General features: G+C 42.3%; 1 long non-coding RNA gene across 3 annotated transcripts in view; it reads left to right on the forward strand.

Annotated features, from left to right (window-relative positions):
- LOC149985409 (uncharacterized) overlaps positions 1-18,640 on the forward strand; it is a 319,128-nt gene that overhangs the window by 283,810 nt on the left and 16,678 nt on the right. The window contains exon 4 of one of the 3 annotated variants that reach the window (XR_016497553.1): positions 9,012-9,625. The exons of the other annotated variants lie outside the window; for them this stretch is intronic. This is a non-coding gene — a long non-coding RNA (uncharacterized LOC149985409). Of the gene's footprint in view, positions 1-9,011; positions 9,626-18,640 lie in introns of those variants that run through there. 3 annotated transcript variants of the gene reach the window in all.

The raw sequence follows: 18,640 nt of genomic DNA on the forward strand, positions 1-18,640 counted from the left end.
TGTTTGTGTTTTCAATACTTTGTCTTTCCTGCCCTTGCGAGGATAATGACACTGAGCTTTTTCTATAAAGTTGTATGATTAGAGAACACATTGGGATGGATATTATACCATTCCTCCATATAGAATATTTCCAGATCCTTGATATCCGTCAGTCTGAGTTTATTGCTGACAGGTGTATAAAATCGAGCACACAGTCATGCAATCTCCATAGACAAACATTGCTAGTGGAATGGCCTTACTGAACAGCTCAGTTATTTTCAACACGGCACCGTTATAGGATGCCACCTTTCCAACAGGTCAGTTCGTCAAATGTCTGCCCTGCTAGAACTGTAGGTGCTGTTATTGTGAAGTGGAAACTTCTAGGAGCAAAAACAACTCAGTCGCAAAGTGGTAGGCCACACAGGCTCACAGAACGGGACTGCCGAGTGCTGAAGCTCTTAGCGCATAAAAATTGTCTGTCCTCGGTTGCAACACTTACTACCAAGTTCCAAACTGCCTCTGGAAGCAACGTCAGCACAATAACTGTTTGTCTGGAGCTTCATGAAATGGTTTTCCATGGCCGAGCACACGCACACAACCCTAAGAACACCATGCGCAATGCAAGTGTCAGCTGGAGTGGTGTAAAGCTCGCTGCCATTGGACTTTCTCTGGAATGAAGAATCACGTTTCACCATCTGGCAGTCTGACAGAAAAATCTGCGTTTGAAGGATGCCATGAGAACGCTACCTTCCCCAATGCATAGTGCCACTATAACGTTTGGTGGAGGAGGAATGCTGGTCTGGGGCTGTTTTTGTGGTTCGGGCTAGTTCCCTTAGTTCCAGCGAATGTAAATCTTAATTCGACAGCATACAATGACATTCTAGACAATTCTGCGCATCCAACTTTGTGGCAACAGTTTGGGGAAAGCCCTTTCCTGTTTCAGCATGACAATTCCCCTGTGCACAAAGCGAAGCCCATACAGAAATGGTTTGTCGAGATTGGTGTGGAAGAACTTAAAACCTGTTGTGCCTATGGGTTCCCATGCGTGAACTACACCCCCCCCGTTCAGCTGAAACGGTGGCGCAGGGAATGCAAAAATATTCTTTGAAATATTTAACCTCCACACATTAACAAGTCCAACACCACAAATTAAAGATAAACACCTTGTTCATCTACCCAGCGTGTCAGATGTTTTAAATGTTTTACGGCGAAAACACAGCACATATTTATATTAGACCACCACCAAAACAAAGACAAAAGGCAGCCATTTTGTCCCACAAAATATAAAATGATAAAAGCAGGATAAAAAAAAATCATTGACTAACCTCTTGAAAATCTTCATCAGATGACAGTCATATGACATGTTACACAGTACATTTATGTTTTGTTCGATAATATGCATTTTACATCCATAAATCTCGGTTTACATTGACGCCATGTTCAGAAAATTCTCAAAAATGTCAGGAGAAATTATATAAAGCTACGCCAGATAACAGAAATACTCATCATAAACTTTGACTAAAGATACATGTTCTAAATATAATTTAAAAGATACACTGGTTCTTAATGAACCGCTGTGTCACATTTTTTTTTAACGTTACGGAATTAGCCTACCATGCAATAATGTGAGACGGCGCTCAGACGTAACAATATTTCTCCGCTATGTTGGAGTCAACAGAAATACAAAATTACAACATAAATATTCCCTTACCTTTGATTGTCTTCGATCAGAATGTAGTGGAAGGAGTCCTACTTCAAGAATAAATCGTTTTGTTTCATAGTGTTCAATTCTAGTGTCCATGTAGCTGCATTTGCTGCCACTTTCAGCTCAAATGCCCAAAAAATGACTTCTGTTCCAGAATAATTGTGCATCAAAACTTCCAAATTACATATTACAGGTCGACGAAACTGGTCAAACTAAGTGCAGAATCAATCTTCAGGATGTTATAATCATACAGATCGAATATCATTCCAACCGGGACATCCATGTTCATCTGAGGCTGATTGGAACAAAGGAAGCACTCTTTCCCAAGCGCGCCTTCACGCACATGAAAATCTTTGCGACACTTACAACTTTTCATCCCATTAGGTCAAAGTTCACAGCATATGCTCCATTCCACTTTCTACTGAATGAGGACATCTAGTGGAAGACATAGAAAGTGTTTCCAGATAACTTGTTGGGAAGGGAGGGGGCGATGAGGTCAAAGTTGCCCCAACTTTCAGGATTCCAAAACTAGTTTGGAAGATTGCCTGCCCTGTGAGTTCTGTTATACTCACAGACATAATTCAAACGGTTTTAGAAGCTTCAGAGTGTTTTCTATCCAATAATAATAATAATATGCATATATTAGCAATTTAGGACAGATTTTGATGCAGTTCACTATGGGTACGCAATTCATCCAAAGGGGAAATACTGCCCCCTATCCCTAACCTTAACCCCATCGAACACCTTTGGGAGGAATTGGTACGCGAGCTGCGAGTGCCCGACCTCACTAATGCTCTTATGGCTGAAGTCCCCAGGGTAATGTTCCAACATCTAGTGGAAAGCTGTTACAGCAGTTAAGGAGGGACCAACTCCATATTATTGGCAGTGATTTTGGAATGAAATGTTCGACAAGCAGGTGTCTACGTACTTTTGTTCATGTAGATTTTTAGCTATTGTTTTGTACCTATTGCCTGATTTTAGAAGGTCAACAACCATTTGTCTCTTTCCGTTTGAGAGTTCTTTGACTTTCCCATGGTGATGGAAGACAAATTTATGTTTACCTGTTACCTCATTTTTATACCCCGGTGAAACAAGAAGCAATGGAAGGGCGCAATACAATTCCTTAAACTGAGATGAACTTCAAAAGTAGAATGTTAATGCAGATTTTATTTTTGATTTATAAAAATGTTTAGGCAATAATATTGATACCTCTCTTTTCGATAATTGTTTTTATTACTTATTAAACAATATCACTTTCTCTAAGCAATTCATTGTATTATTATAATAGAAAATCATGAAAGAAATGTTTTGCATACAATATAGCGTGTTTGTATTATTTACTTTATCGTCTTTTTTTTCAAGGGGGTCAATAATCGCCTTCAAATCAAATTGTATTGGTCATGTACAGTACACTGTTTTTCAGGTGTTATGGCGGATGCAGTAAAATGCTATAGGATTTAATGGCTGTGATGGGAGAAAACTGACAGTTACTCCATAATACGAACCTAAATGACAGAGTGAAAAGAAGGAAGCCTGTACAGAATACAAATATTCTGAAACATGCATCCTGTTTACAATAAGGCACTAAAGTAAAAGCACAAAAACGTTGTCCTGAATATAAAGTGTTATGTTTGAGGCAACTGCAACACAACAATTCACCAAGTACCAATCTTCATATTTTCAAGCTTGGTGGTGGCAGCATAATGTTATGGGCATGTTTGTCATTGGCAAGGACTAGGGAGTTATTCAGGATAAAATGTTTTGACTTGAAGCTGCATGAAAATCTAGGGCAAGACTTGAAAATGGCTGTCTAGCAATGATCAACAACTAGAGCTTGAAGAATTTATTAAAGAATAATTGGCATATATTGCACAATCCAGGTGTGCAAAGCTCTTAGAGATTTGCTACAAAGACTAAGCTGTAATCGCTGCCAAATGTTTCTAACATGTATTGACTCGGAGGTGAATTCTTATCTAATCAATGTTAGTGTTATATTTTAAACTAATTGAAAATAATTTATAGAATTTTCTTCCAATATGACATTACAGAGTATTTTTTGAGGATAAAATTCATTTTAATCCCACTTTGTAACACCAATTTGTTTTGAAAAAGTCAAGGGGTGTGAATACTTTCTGAAGGCCCTGTATATCTACTTATAGGAATGATTTAATATGAAGATGCCTTTGTACTTAGCCCTTGCAGGAACAATGTGTACCCATTGAAATATTCATGTTTCCAATGGGAACAAATCGGTGAGCACATTCTGCGTGCACCGGCGGGGCCCTGAAAATCATGACCGGAAAGTAACAGACGTGAAGTTTCACGGGATACAAAATGCACAAAAAACGGTCTGCATTCAGTCGCCCGCTGCTGCCTCGGGTACAGAATGTCTGGAGTTAAAGTCTTCTGCTTCTGCTGATTTTACACGAGTGGGCGGCGTTTCTCATGCAAACGCACCTACCGCCATCTGTGTGCTCGTTATCTCACTGATATCATTCACAACACCAGGCTACATCCTCTCTCCAGGAGACAGTGACCACCCCTGTGTTGAGAAGAGCCTCCTAAACAGAAAGCCACAACGGAGCTTTCACCTGGACCCTGTAGTATCGCCAAAGGCATCTTCAGGACATTATGAAAATAGTTTAATGTGCTGTTTTTATCATCAAACATCCAAGAAAATGTCCTTTTCATCGAGCACTGTTGCATATGAACTTGTTATCTTTATGAAACCTACATGTGGTTGGCCTACATTAACAGAGATAATAGATGTTGCCTCATGGTGAAGATAGATGTGAAGTTGTAATCACAGAGTTAAGTATTGGTCGTTGTCACAAAGCATCCTCGGTACAATTAAAACCGAGCTTCCCCCCCATTACTGCTGTCATGACTACAAACCCAACTCACAGGCCTCCGGATTTCCTCATCACAGTGCTATAACTTGTTAATGAATAAATTAGGCACATTTGGGCAGTCTTGATAAAAAATGATGAGTCTAAACTTTTCACATACACTGCTGACATCTAGTGGCCAAAACCTAAATTGCACCTGGGCTGGAATAATACATTATGGCCTTTCTCTTGCTTTACAAAGATGATGGTACAAAAAAATACAGAAGAATGGTTGTTTTTTTCCTTTGTATTATCTTTTCCCAGATCCATTGTGTTATATTCTCCTACATTCCGTTCACATTCCCACAAACTTCAAAGTGTTTCCTTTCAAATTGTACCAAGAATATGCATATCCTTGCTTCAGGGCCTGAGTTACAGGCAGTCAGATTTGGGTATGTCTTTTTAGGCTATTTTTTTTTTTTAAAGGGGCGGATCCTTAAGAGGTTTAAGTATAATAGAATATAATTGTAAATTGTTTTGGAGCATACAATATAGCTCAGTATTTGTATTATTTATTTTATAGTCTTTTTTGCTCATCTTTATCAAGCCAATCATTTTGGAGGTGACTGTTTATGTTTTTCCAGTGATAGTTTCCAATTTTGAAACCATAAAATCGATATTAGTTAAAGGAAACATCAGTGCATTGTGTTTGACATTTCCTTTACTTTCAGTTAAAGGCATAGTTCACCTAAATGACAAAATGACGAATTGGTTTCCTTACGCTTTAAACAATCTATGGACAAGGTATGAGAGCAACCCATGCTTTAGCTTCCCTGGCACTATTTCCAAATGATAACATTTTAGCATTTGTGGCACAAATCCCATTCACGTCATGGTAGTGACAATTAGCATTTTTGACACATCATGTTCAAATCATTAAAAAGTATTTCTAAAATTGATTGTGAAGCTCAATAAAGTCACTTCTAGGTGATTTGAACATGATGAGCAAAAATTGCTAATATCGCTAACATGACTTGAATGATAATTGTGGCACAAATGCTAAAACCTTTAGCATTTGGAAACTGTGTCAGGGAAACTAAACAAAAGCATGGATTGCTGTCATACTGTACCTGTCCATAGACTGCTTACAGGGTAAGGAAACCAATGTGCTTTGCTGTCTGTAAGCATATATTATGGGTTTATCACTGGGTTGATGAGAGCTCTAGAGACTGAGTACATAGAGTCACTTCAAGTAATTGTTTGATCTCTGAATGAAAAATATTATTTATGGGAGTCACTCTTGTCATAATGAGCAAATATAAATTATTCATAAACTGCCCCTCATACTCTGAGCCTGCTTTGAACAAATAAAATTAATTTGATTTGATTTGCTCTGGTTGGCTGCTATCAGAAAGAACTGAGAAAAGAGATATGTTCTTCTTTTCATCTAAGTCAATCTTATTTTGTACCCTCTTCACGATATGACTAAAACCATCTCTAGAAACCAGGGAGAAATATTCATACCCAAATGAACAGTACACAATGCCCGATCCCCTATCCCTGCAACTCTATTCCCAGTGTACAACCAAACAGCATCACCAGTGCTTAATAAACACACATGGGTTGAGAGATATTCATAGCATTCTATGGGGAGATGACGCTCGGGTGTTTGGGACAGATAAGCCCTCTCCGTCTGTCTCCTCTCCCGCGGCACTCTCTGGAGGGAGCTGCGACACAAGGCCCAACAGTCATAAAGAGCAGGGATGAATAGCTAAATATCTGGGGAGAATCGCAGACAATTGTGCCAGAACAAGAGGCTGGATTGCCACGGGCCTGGGGCCTCATGTCTCCCGCCTGTCTCCGTGGCTATGCTGCAGATGGAGAGAGAGAGAGAGAGAGAGAGAGAGGCTTCAGCACCAGGGTGAGGGATAATCCTAGTGCAGAAGAGTCACAGACTGGGTTTTTTACATTATACACACATTAGTCATGCTGTATTTACAGGGGAAGTGCCATGTAACTCCTGATACACCGGAAAACATTGTGCCGGGGAACTAATGTGAGATTGCAACTCGCTGCTGTGAATGCGCTGTCATACTGAGGGGATTGTCGGCGCCGGCGTGTACCGAGGCTGTGATTACGGGCCGTAATTAAAGCGAAGATAAGACTCGTGCTGGGAGGTTAGCTTCTCTCTGGACTAGACATGCACAATACCCCCCTGAGATCATGTGCCTCATGCCAGGCTAGCAGTGGGCGAGAGGGGGTGTGTTGAGGATACATGGTAATGAACTAGAGGTCCAATCAGAGTAACAGGAAGTGACACTTTTGACCTTTGACCTAGGCCTTGGTATATCCTCAGGACTGAAACGTGAAATCCTCACTACGTAACATGCTATGTTACCGCACACAATTAAAACTTGTTGAGGATAAGGGGCAGTATTTTCACTTTGGATGAATTGCGTGCCCATAGTGAACTGCATCTTACTATGTCCTAGATTGCTAAAATATGCATGTTATTATTACTATTGAATAGAAAACACTCTGAAGTTTCTAAAACTGTTTGAATTATGTCTGTGAGTATAACAGAACTCATAGGGCAGGCAATCTTCCAAACAAGAAGTGAAATTCTGAATGTGGGTCAACTTTGACGTCATCGTCCCTTCCTTTCCCAACAAGATATGGATCTGGTAGCACTTCCTACCACTAGATGTCCTCATTCAGTAGAACGTGGAATGGAGCTTTCGGTGTGAACTTTGACCGAATGGGAGGGGAAATAGTCACGGTCTTGGCAGAATGCAATTTCCCTGTGGCGCATTTCTCTGTGGGTGCCACCGTCGTTCCATTTGGCTGCAGCTGAAAACATATGTTCCGGTTGGAACGTTATTGGATATATATGAAAATAACATCCTGAAGATTGATTCTCTACTTAGTTTGACCAGTTTATTCGACCTGGAATATATATTTTTGAAGTTTTCGTGCGAGTTGTCCTGGACCAGCGTCAGCTTTTGGGCACGCGAGCTGAAAGTGCTAGCAAATGCAGCTAATTGGACACTAGTATTGGACATTAATTGGAACAAAACAACGATTTATTGTGGAACTAGGACTCCTTGCACTGCATTCTGATGAAAGATCATCAAAGGTAAGGTAATATTTATGATGTAATTTTGTATTTCTGTTGACTCCAACATGGCGGAGAAATACTTTTACGTCTGAGCGCTGTCTCAGATTATTGCATGGTGGGCTTTTTTCGTAACGTTTTTAAAAAATCTGACACAGCGGTTGCATTAATAAGAACCAGTGTATCTTTAATTATATGTGGAACATGTATTTTTAGTCAAAGTATATGATGATTATTTCTGTTATCTGGCGTAGCTTTCTATAATTCCTCCGGATATTTTGGAGGCATTTCTGAACATGGCGTCAATGTAAACCGAGATTTGTGGATATAAATATGCATATTATCGAACAAAACATAAATGTATTGTGTAACTTGTTATATGAGTGTCATCTGATGAAGATTTTCAAAAGGTTAGTGATTCATTTTATCTCTAATCCTGCTTTTGTGACTATCTTTGTCTGGAAAAAATGGCTGCGTTTTTCCTTTGAATTGGTGGTGGTCTAACATAAATATATGTTGTGTTTTCGCTGTAAAACATTTTAAAAATCGGACATAATGGGTAGATGAACAAGATCTTTCATTTGCTGTATTGGACTTGTTAATGTGTGAAAGTTAAATATTTCTAAAGAATATTTTTGAATTCCCTGCGCCACCTTTTCAGCTGAATGGGGGGGTGGAGTTCCCCTCGGGGATCGCCTTGCCATAACAGGTTGTTAACCATAGCCCTAACATAACCCATCACCAAGGTAGTGGCTGTTTTCATCGCCCCAACATCACTACTAATACCTCTTACTGTGACATTACATTATTTATTGTGGTGTTTTTGTTTTATCTTTGACATAGAAGTGGGGGGCTTTTCCTTCAGGAAAAACCTACTGGAGAAACACAAAAAATCAAATGTTCCATAACCTGTAGGTAGGTAGGTAGGTGTCACGACTTCCGCCGAAGTCGGCTCCTCTCCTTGTTCGTGCAGCGTTCTCCTCTCCTTGTTCGGGCAGCGTTCTCCTCTCCTTGTTCGGGCAGCGTTCTCCTCTCCTTGTTTGGGCAGCGTTCGGCGATAGACGTCACCGGCTTTCTAGCCATCGCTGCTCCATTTTTCATATGTCCATTTGTCTTGTCTCGTTCCATACACACCTGGTTATCCGGGGTGTTGGCCAGGTTGCTGCGCCCATTACCTCACTGTGAAGGGGGGTCCTGTAAGGTTGCAGTGGTCGGCTGAGGCAGACAGGGCTTTTGGGCAGCTAAGAGCTCTGTTTACCTCTGCTCCCGTGCTGGCACATCCGGATCCCTTTTTGGCATTCATAGTGGAAGTGGACGCGTCCGAGGCTGGGATAGGAGCCGTGCTCTCACAGCGCTCGGGTACTGCCCTTGTGCTTTCTTCTAGAAGAAGCTCAGCCCAGCGGAGCGCAACTATGATGTGGGGGACCTGGAGTTGCTGGCTGTGGTTAAAGCGTTGTAGGCGTGGAGCATTTGGCTTGAGGGGGCTAAACACCCTTTCCTCATCTGGACTGACCACCGCATCCTGGAGTACATCTGGGAAGCGAGGAGACTGAATCCTCGTCAGGCAAGGTGGGCCATGTTCTTTACCCATCTTGTGTTTACCCTGTCCAACAGACCTAGATTCCCAGAATAAGAAGGCAGACGCATTGTCCCGGCTGTATGACACAGAGGAGCGGCCCATGGATCAGACTCCCATACTCCCGGCCTCCTGCCTGGTAGCGCCAGTCATGTGGGAGCTGGATGCGGACATTGAGCAGGCATTGCGTACAGAGCCTGCTCCCCTCCAGTATCCTGTTGGGCGTATGTACTTTCCGTCTGCTGTCCGTGACCAGTTGATATATTGGGCTCACACGTCTCCCTCCTCTGGACATCCGGGGATCGGTCGGACGGTGCGCTGTCTAACTGGGAAGTACTGGTGGCCCACCTTGGCAAAGGACGTGAGGGTTTATGTTTCCTCCTGCTCAGTGTATGCCCAGTGTAAGGCTCAGAGACACCTGCCCAGAGGTAAGTTACATCCCTCACCCGTTCCACAATGACCTTGGTCACATCTGTCGGTGGATTTCCTAACAGATCTACCTCTTTCACAGGGAAACACTACGATCCTGGTCGTTGTGGATTATTTCTCTAAGTCCTATCGTCCTCTGCCCGGTCTTTCTACGGCCCTACAGACTGCGGAAGCCCTGTTGACTCACGTCTTCCGGCACTACGGGGTGCCTGAGGTTTTAGTGTCGGATCGGGGTCCACAGTTCACGTCAAGAGTTTGGAAGGCATTCATGGAATGTCTGGAGGTCTCGATCAGCCTTACCTCAGGTTTTCACTCCGAGAGTAACGGGCAGGTAGAGAGAGTCAACCAGGATGTGGATAGGTTTCTGCGGTCCTATTGCCAGGACCCGCCGGGGGAGTGGGCAGCGTTCGTGCTCTGCGCCGAGATGACACAGAACTTGCTTCGACACTCCTACGCTAACCTCTCCCCGTTTCAGTGTGTATTGGGATACCAGCCGGTTCTGGCGCCATGGCATCAGGATCAGACCGAGAGTCCTGCGATGGACGACTGGTTTAGGAGCACGTAGGAGACATGGGAGGCTGCCCGTGTACACCTCCAGCGAGACGCGCGTCACCAGAAAACCAGCATGGACCGTCACCGCAGTGAGACCCCGGTGTTCGGTACCCGGGTCTGGCTCTCGACCCGTAACCTGCCCCTCCGCCTGCCCTGCCGGAAGCTGGGTCCGCGGTTTGTGGGGCCATTTAAAGTCCTGAGGAGGGTGAACGAGGTATGTTACAGTTTACAGCTTCCCTCTGATTATCGTATGAACCCCTTGTTCCATGTGTCTCTCCTCAGGCCGGTGGTGGCTGGCCCGCTCCAGATATCTGAGGTGCGGGAGGTCCCACCGCCCCCTTTGGACATCGAGGGGGCCCCGGCGTACATCGTTCGTTCCATCCTGGATTCGAGGTGTCGGGCGGGGGGCCTTCAGTACCTCTTGGAGTGGGAGGGGTACGGGTCGGAGGAGAGGTGCTGTGTTCCGGTTGCAGATGTTTTGGATCCTGAACTGCTGCGGGAGTTTCACCTCCGGTGTCGGCGCGCTGCTGGAGCCGCACGTCGGGGGGGCGGTACTGTCACGACTTCCGCCGAAGTCGGTTCCTTACCTTGTTCGAGCGGCGTTCGGCGATCGACGTCACCGGCTTTCTAGCCATCGCCGCTCCATTTTTCATATGTCCATTTGTCTTGTCTTGTTCCATACACACCTGGTTTTCATTCCCCCTAATCATCTACATGTATTTAGCCCTCTGTTTCACATCATGTTTTTGTGTGAAATTGTTCGGATGTTGTGTGGTTTAGTTACGCGCTTTATTTTCTAAGTTCCGGTTTTTGAGCACGTTGGATGTTTTTAGTGCAGGGGAATGGGCAGGGTTTATGCAAATTAAATACTGTAGTATTTACAATATCAAAAAAAGTGCAGTGTTTTTGTGGACTGTAGTGTTTTTGCCGACATTACTGTAGTATATTGCAGTGGTTTTTTTTTTTTTTTTAGATAATTCTGTAGTATTTACTGTAGTTTTCTACAGTATACTACAGCATTCTATAGTAAATACTATAGTAAATGCTACACATGATTGAGGGATACTACAGTGTGTAGTATAGTATTCCACAGTTTATTTTAGAATTCTATAGTACTGTCCCCTTTCTGGGTATAGAGCGTGGCATCCCCCTCTCCCCCCCCTCCGTCCTACACCCAGGTTCTGTTATCTCAGGTCGTAAATTCCTGAAGGAGACTCTCTCCTTCTTGCCATGGAGTATATAGAGAGAGAGTTTCACAGTAGAACAAAGGAACTTCTTCTTCATCACAGAACTTGAGAACTGAACAATATCCATGTTTTGGAGAATGTGTAAATGGTCGGTGGAGAAGCCAGCTACGACCCGGTCCGTTTTGTTCCATGTTTGTGACCTCATAAAAGACAATACAGCCACATTACCATAAATCTGTTTATACAGGTGCCTCCATTATGAGGTTTGCGTCTAATTATTGTATAAAATGAATGAGAAAACATGCAGCTATTCGTGAAATGATGTAATTATGTTAATGTGAGAGAATTGTATTCCCTTTAAGTCCCATCTGGCCAACATCCAGTGAGGTTGCAGAGCGCCAAATTCAATTACAGAAATGCTCATTATAAATATTCAGAAAACAAAACATTTTTTTACATAGGTTTAAAGATGAACTTCTTGGTAAACCAACCACAGTGTCATATTTATAAAATGCTTTTCGGCGAAAGCATAGCTAGCCCAGAACATAGCCCAGTTGACAAATTATTACAAACAGTAACCAGCCAAGCAGAAGCGTTACAAAACTCAGAAATAGAGAAAATTAATCTCTTACCTCTTCATATGGTGGCAATCAGAATACATTAATTTACTCAATAAATGTTCCTTTTGTTCAATGAAGTCTCTTTATATCCAAAAACCTCAGTTTTGTTAGCGCGTTTTCTTCAGTAATCCACAGGCTCAAACTCAGTCAAAACAATCAGACAAAAAATCCAAATTGTATCCGTAAAGTTCTTAGAAACATGTCAAACAATGTTTATATTCAAACATCAGGTTGTTTTTTAGCCTAAATGATCGGACAATAACGTCGTCAATATAAAAGGTAAACAAGAAATGCACTTGCTCCTGAAAAAACTCTGCGTCACGTTAGGGTCCACTCGTTCACACTGGTCTTACCTCATTTATAAGAATACAAGCCTGAAACGATTTATAAAGACTGTTGACATCTTGTGGAAGGCATGGGAACTGCACATGGAGTCCTAAGTCAATGGATACTGTAATGGCATTGAATAGAAAACTACAAAACCAACCCAAAAAAACTACTTCCTGAATGGATTTTCCTCAGGTTTTCGCCTGCTAAATCAGTTCTGTTGTACTCACAGACAATATTTTAACAGTTTTAGAAAACTTTAGAGTGTTTCCTATCCGAATCTACCAGTTATATGCATATCATATCTTCTAGGCCCGAGTAGCAGGCCGTTTAACTTGGGCATGCTTTTCATCCAAAATTCTGAATGCTGCCCCCTACCCTAGAGACGTTAATGTTGAACAAAGTCATTGGCCCGCTTGTAAGGGGGTGCGTGCTGGTGGCAGAGAAGTCAGGTGCAGGAGATCGAACTTGGTATAAACGGAGCAGTTTAGTGCTCAAAAACTCAGAAAACCAAAATATACAAACTAATAAAAGTGGGTACAAAACCCATCACACACCAGAGCATAACTTGCACCTAGCTTACAAACAAACAACCACCGACAAGGACATGAGGGGGAACAGAGGGTTAAATACACAACATGTAATTGATGGGATTGGAACCAGGTGTGATACAACACAAGACAATACCAAAGGAAATGAAAAGAGGATCAGCGATGGCTAGAAAGTTGGTGACTTCGACCCCCGAACGCCACCCGAACATGGAGAGGGACCAATTTCGACGGAAGTCGTGACACCCGCCCCCATGAGCACAGACATGATGTGGCTCATGGGACAGCCCTTTTCTACTGTTCTGATTAAAACCCCCACCTGAAGAAATCCTCTTTAGACCATACGTACCTCGGTCACCGAGAGGGCAGTTTTGAGTAGAGACCACAAAAACCTCAGGATAAGCTAAGGTTGTAATGGTTGTTGAATAACTAACCATACCACGTGGAGCATTGGCAACACGGGTGGAAATGGTTAAACTCGATCCTGACAGAAGAAGAGCAAACCTTAGATAATAATTACTAGTCTGTAGCTAGAAATTATGTACCATGGGATGCGAAGACCGACAACTACTGAAACATCTATTCTATAACAACATTTCTGAATGGTACTCTGAAGTACCCATTCTAACCATGAAAGACTCCAGGGAAGCAGAGACTCTTGAATGAACTTTCCAACAGAAAGACGGATGATTCCTAGAGAGATCACAACGAAACACTGAGTGTAAATATATATTAATTGCAATTATTCCTGAATGAGTGAGCATTCATGTGCAAAGGATTAGGATTTCAATTAATATAATTATCAACTGTGTAGTGACTCTTTGGTCTTTCCCGCCCTTCTCAGTCCACACCCACTTTCCTTTGTCCACCAAGCCGTCATATCGGCTTAGCCCACTAGGGAAACTCACCTATCATTTCCTTGTAACCATATCTACTGTGTTGTTTGTTTATGCATTTCTGTGATTATTTAGTTAGTTAGTAAATAAATGATTAAGACAATTGGTGTATGGATGATTCATAGTAAAGGCTGGGATAGTGCAGATAACCAACAATTTGCGACGTTTGGAATGGGACTAACGTGAGGTAAAGAATAATTCATTAATTAGAAGACTAATTGATCAGATATTAAAGTATCTGAAGAGTTATATGAGGAAAATTAAAACTTTGTAATCTGAAGATTTTCCTTGGTGCCCCGACTTCCTAGTTAATTACATTTACATGATTAGTTTAATCACATAATAATAATTACAGAGAATTGATTTGATAAAATAACAGTCTTCAATTTAATGATGCCAAAGACACGACAGTACATATTGTAGTATTTTATAGTAAACAGTTGTATTTTGTCATCTGGGTGCTGTCACTTGAGACATTAAGTAGTGAAGTGGAAATCATTAATCTGTCCAAATGTGCCCATAACTATGCATGACTTTAGAGTAAGTATTTTACTGGAGAGAGGAAGAAAGGGAAGAAAAAGAGCTGTGGCGTGAGTTACAGATCACTTGCTCTAATGTTGACTTGACAGGAGCTGCACACACCGAGCTTTGTGGTGGAGGAAGCAGGTGTCCTTCACAACTGGTGCAATGGTAGAACCAACACCAGGAGCGGGTGAGTCCTGAAGCGTGTGAGTCCGGGAGCGGATGAGTCCAGGCCTGCCTGAGGAGAAAACCACAAACTGTCTGATTGTCCATATTGAGCTGGGTTTCTGGTTTCACAAAGGGCTACCAGGGCATATTCGTTTTGTAGAAGCAGCGCTCTGAGGCAGTATGGCTGGATAGTGCTCATAGGAGTGAACAGGCCAAACTGGAGAAGAACAACTAGAATATTCAGGAAGGACTTGGGGATCGTCGAAGAGCACAGAGGAAATCAGACTCCACAATGCAGAAAATAAAGAAGAGATGGGTTAGAGAGAGAGAAATGTTATAGAGGGATAGAGGTTAGAGAGAGATTAGAGAGATTAGAGAGAGATAAAGGTTAGAGAGGTTAGAGAGAGATTAGAGAGAAAAGAGAGAGATAGAGCTTAGAGAGGTTAGAGAGAGATTCGAGAGTTTAGAAAGAGATAGAAGTTAGAGAAGTTAGAGAGAGATAGAGATTAGATGGGTTAGAGAGTGAGAAATGTTATAGAGGGATAGAGGTTAGAGAGAGATTAGAGAGATTAGAGAGAGATAAAGGTTAGAGAGGTTAGAGAGAGATTAGAGAGAATAGAGAGAGATAGAGATTAAATAGGTTAGAGAGAGATTAGAGAGGTTAGAGTGAGATAGAGGTTAGTGAGAGTTTAGAGAGGAAAGAGAGAGATAGAGGTTAGAGAGGTTAGAGCGAGATTCGAGAGTTTAGAAAGAGATAGAGGTTAGAGAAGTTAGAGAGAGATAGAGATTAGAGAGGTTATAGAAAGATTAGAGAGGTTAGAGAGAGAGAGAGGTTAGAGAGTGAGAGGTTAGAGGGGTTAAAGATATATAGAGATTAGAGAGAGATAGAGGTTAGATAGAGAGGGAGAGAGAGGGAGAGAGGAGGGTTAGAGAGATAGAGAGGTTAGCTAGAGGTTAAGGATCAGAAAGGTTAGAAAGGTTAGAGAGAGGTTAGAGAGGTTAAAGAGAGGTTAGAGAGATGTTAGAAATGTTCAAAAGGTTAGAGAGAGGTTAGAGATTGGGAGAGTTAGAGAGAGGTTAGAGAGGTCAGAGAGAGGTTAGAGAGAGGTTAGAGATTGGGAGAGTTAGAGAGAAAGAGGCTAGAAAGGTCACAGAGAGGTTAGAGATGTTAGAGATTGGGAGAGTTAGAGAGAGAGAGGTTAGAGAGGTCCGAGAGAGGTTAGAGAGAGTGATAGGTCAGGTAGACGTTAGACAGGTTAGAGAGATTAGCTAGAGGTAAGAGAGAGGGTAGAGAGGGGTTAGAGATAGTGACATTAGAGAGAGGTTAGAGAGAGGTTAGAGAGAGAGAGAGAGAGTGAGAGTGGTTGGGGAAAAGTTAGAGAGGTTAGATAGGTTAGAAAGAAGTTAGAGACTGGGAGATATTAGAGAGAGAGCTTAGAGAGAGATAGATGTTAGAGAGGGGATAGAGAGAGGTTAGAGAGGTTAGAGAGAGGTTAGAAACAGAGAGAGTTTAGAGAGATTGCAGAGGTTAGAGAAAGGTTAGAGAGATTAAATAGGTTAGGGAGAGAGATAGATTAGAGACAGGGAGAGGTTAGAGAGGTTAGGGAGAGAGGTTTGAGAGGTTAGACAGAGGCAACAGACAGAGATACTGTATCAATTAGAGAGAGGGGCTGAGCAACAGAGACCGAGATATCAATGAGAGAGAGGGGCTGAGCAACATAGAGACAGAGAGAGCAATGGGAGAGAAGGGGCTGAGCAACAGAGACAGAGATAGCAATGAGAGAGAAGGGGCTGAGCAACATAGAGACAGAAAGCAACGAGAGAGGGGGGGCTGAGCAACAGAGAGACAGAGATAGCAACGAGAGAGAAGGGGCTGAGCAACATAGAGACAGAGATAGCAACAAGAGAGAGGGGCTGAGCAACAGAGACAGAGATAGCAATGAGAGAGAAGGGGCTGAGCAACATAGAGACAGATAGCAACGAGAGAGAAGGGGCTGAGCAACATAGAGACAGAGATAGCAACGAGAGAGAAGGGGCTGAGCAACAGAGACAGAGATAGCAACGAGAGAGAAGGGGCAGGGAACATAGAGACAGAGATAGCAACGAAAGAAAGGGAGAGGGGCTGAGCAACATAGAGACAGAGATAGCAAAGAGAGAGAAGGGCTGAGCAACAGAGAATCAGTGATATAAATGAGAGAGAAGGGCTGAGCAACAGAGAAACAGAGATATAAATGAGAGAGAAGGGCTGAGCAACAGAGAAACAGAGATATAAATGAGAGAGAAGGGCTGAGCAACAGAGAAACAGAGATATAAATGAGAGAGAAGGGCTGAGCAACAGAGAAACAGAGATATAAATGAGAGAGAAGGGCTGAGCAACAGAGAGACAGAGATATCAGGCAAACGGAGACAGAGGCTACACCTTTAGCAACTGCCTTCCCAGCTGGGAAATAAATCTGTCTGCAGCAGCAGTTTGCTGGTGGATGTTATGGCTGCTCTGCTAAACATACACCATCATATATCTGTTATGTAACCTTGAAACGGGCGTCATTGTAATGTGGCGGCAGTTTCATTGTCTTGCTCTTACTGTAGCTCGCTGGGGAATTGGCCAGCCAAAGGCCCAGGACGTTTATTTCATGTCGTGGTAAAAGGTGTGTGAGACTCTGATCTTATGCGTTGTAATTTTATCACATAGGCAAAATGCCTCTGATCTACCTAATGCTAATGGATATGTTGTCTGTTGTTCTGCTGTATCATTTGTATCTGCAGTGTGTAACTGAGTGTTGTGGTTTGAGGTAGGAGTTTCCCTTATTTTCTTCACATACTTCACAATATAATACGTCTAGTGACGGTCCAACAAGGAAGAGATAAATGCCAACGTTCTGTTCATTATCTTTGAAATAATGGACGATGCAGTGGAGTTCCTTTGCGAAATTCATTTTTATTTTTTACAACGTAGGCATTTATCCCGCTTACTCCACAGTTACCAAAGAAAACAACATAAAAGCACACATTTACCAGTAGAAATAGCTATTGTTTTGGTTGCTAGAGACGTGGCTCAGTCGTTTGTTCGATTAGTTTGATATTTATGTTCCGTTGCCATGCTCGCTGACAACGTTCTTATCCCTTGCTGGCTAGCTAGCCAACTAGCTACAGTTACACAGTCACACCCTCTGCAGCCAGAATAACAGCAAAGGAGCTGGGTTTATTTTTACATTAATTTGGATACATCCTCAACAATGGACTGATAATGCCCGATGTTACCTGGCTTGGCTAGAAAAGTTTGCCTGCCCTTCAGGACACTAGTCAACACTGACGGTTAATTATGAGCAGATCAAATTGCATATCAAAACACTAGGCTAGAAGCTAGATAAATAGTTTGTTGCTAGGAAACCTGCCATTATGAAAGCAGCTGTTGAAACTAGAAACGTGGGAGGATTTGACAGCTTTAGCTGAAGCTCCAAAGAAAGATGACTCTGCAGAAAACAAATCAATGCTAGCTAGCTACATGTTTTCCTCGCAGGACCTGCATTTACAATATATCAAATTGTAGTTTGTGTAGTTGTTGGTTTAGCTTTCTGTAACTTTGTAGCAAGTACGGTCTGCTTATTGCTGAGTGCTTATTGCTTAGTGCTTAGTGCTTTTTGCTTAGTGCTTATTGCTTAGTGCTTATTGCTTAGTGCTTATTGCTTAGTGCGTTGTGATTATTGCGTCGTGATTATTGCGTTGTGATTATTGCGTTGTGATTATTGCGTCGTGATTGCAAGGTGTCCAGATATATCTTCTAACTGTACCATTATCTGGTTTTAATGTACATTCTAGAATGCCCTTCTAGCCAATCGGAAATTAGTATTCAACAATACTGTGGTATAATGCCTATTATAAACTGGGTGGTTTGAGCCCTGAATTCTGATTGGCTGAAAGCCATGGCATATCAGACCATATACCATGGTATGACAAAACGTTTAGTTTTTCTGTCCTAATTACATTGGTAATCAGTTTATAATAGCAGATATATTATACTTAAGCAATAAGGCCCGACTATGTGTGGTATTTGGCCAAATACCACACCTCCTCGGGCCTTATTGCTTAAGTATACCATATTTGACTAACTGTATGGCAGAGGTGACCTCCCACGTACTGTATGCAGGTCAATCATCCAGCACCGTATTCACCCAAATGGATTTACGT

The sequence above is a fragment of the Oncorhynchus mykiss genome, chromosome 1 (genome assembly GCF_057628025.1).
Source record: "Oncorhynchus mykiss isolate SJ-2025 chromosome 1, ASM5762802v1, whole genome shotgun sequence".
In the NCBI taxonomy this organism is placed as follows: Eukaryota; Metazoa; Chordata; class Actinopteri; order Salmoniformes; family Salmonidae; genus Oncorhynchus; species Oncorhynchus mykiss.